The sequence below is a fragment of the Babylonia areolata genome, chromosome 18 (assembly GCF_041734735.1).
Source record: "Babylonia areolata isolate BAREFJ2019XMU chromosome 18, ASM4173473v1, whole genome shotgun sequence".
Classification (NCBI taxonomy): domain Eukaryota; kingdom Metazoa; phylum Mollusca; class Gastropoda; order Neogastropoda; family Buccinidae; genus Babylonia; species Babylonia areolata.
Window position 1 is genome coordinate 48,961,030 of NC_134893.1, and position 1,867 is coordinate 48,962,896.

The following is a 1,867-nucleotide window of genomic DNA, read 5'->3' on the forward strand; positions in this document are numbered from 1 at the left end:
ATTTTTTTAAAATCTATGTGAAACGTGTTGGGGTGAAGTGAGCTTTTTAAGGCTTGTGAGGTGAGAGGTAAAGACTGTGGACACTAGGTGTTGTTACTGTTTGGAGTGACGGTGTAGACGTACATTACTGGACCATGTCTACCACTACTAAACCACGGCCCAGTGTGTCCGGATCGCTCAAAGGCCTTTTCGGAGGGAAGAAGAATGTGTGAGTAGTAACTGGTGTACTGTGTGTGTGTGTGTGTGTGTGTTTGTGTGTGTGTGTGTGGGTGGGTGGGTGAGTGTGTGTGTGCGCGTGTGTATTGTAATGTTGTGTAGTGTAGTGTTGTGCAGTACAGTGTGTGTGTGTGTGTGTGTGTGTGTGTGTGTGTGTGCGTGTATGCAGGTGCGCGCGCGTTTGTGGAAATAGTAGGTTTGTCATTAATTTTGTCGGTCTTGTGTTAGAGTGTATGTATGTGTGTGTTTGTGTGCGTGTGTGTGTGTGAGAGAGTGTGTGTGTGAGAGAGAGAGAGAGAGAGAGAGAGAGAGAGACAGACAGACAGACAGACAGACAGACAGAGATAGACAGAGAGAGAGACAGAGAGAGAGAGAGACAGAGAGTATTCTTACTGCACACTCTTTTGATGGAAAAATGACTTTCGTAAGCCGAAGATTTGTGAAATAATATGGCGTTCTGTTCCCAGGATATTTCTTTTTAGTGTGTAGCAGTTCTGTGTTTTACTGTACAGAGCTGTACTAAGCTACCCTGTGCTATTCTGGACCATGCTGTGCTGTACCACTGCATTTTACTGAAATAATACTGTACTGTGCTGCGCAGTACTGAACTGTATCGTACTGTACGGTAGTCCTACTGTGTCTTACTGTACTGTGATGTAAAGTACCGTACTGAGGCGTACTATACTATACTCTACTGAAGTGTATTGCAACTGTACTGTGCTGTACCGGACTGGACTGGATTGGATTGTTCTGACTGTACTGCACTGTACTGTACTTTACTACACAGTGTACTGTACTGTACTGTACTGTACTGTACTGTACTGTACCGAACTTTATTTATTGTATTGTCCCATTCTATCATGTCCTGTCCTGTTCTGTGCTGTGTTGTCACCATGTCAACTTTATATTATCTCCAAAGAGAAAATTTCATGTGGTCGGGTTGTTAAGCTCAATGACAATATAAACATTAAAAACATATTCAAAAGACATGTATGTGTTTAAAGTAAGCAAGAGATTATACAGAATTGCAAAGTTACATGCCGATTTGCATTGGCACAATTTTGAACACTTTATGTATCATGAACATATAACAGTATCAAGCAGCGACTCAGTTCCGTATTATTATATATTTTTAATGTCTTTTTGCTTTGGAGTGTAGTGTAGAGGAATGAAGCAGAGTAAAGCAGAGCGCAGCAGAGCGTAATGCAAAGTAGCTGAGCGGAATGAAAGTGTATCCAAGTTCATGTTTAAATTCCGCGCAAACAATCAATGTGGAGTGATGGCCTAGAGGCAACGCGTCCGCCTAGGAAGCGACAGAATCTGACTGAGCGCGCTGGTTCGAATCACGGCTCAGTCGCCGATATTTTCTCCCCCTCCACTAGACCTTGAGTGGTGGTCTGGACGCTAGTCATTCGGATGAGACGATAAACCGAGGTCCCGTGTGCAGCATGCACTTAGCGCACGTAAAAGAACCCACGGCAACAAAAGGGTTGTTCCTGGCAAAATTCTGTAGAAAAATCCACTTCGGTAGGAAAAACAAATAAAACTGCACGCAGGAAAAAATACAAAAAAATGGGAGACGCTGTAGTGTAGCGACGCACTCTTCCTGGGGAGAGCAGCTCGAATTTCACACAGAGAAATCTGTTGTGAT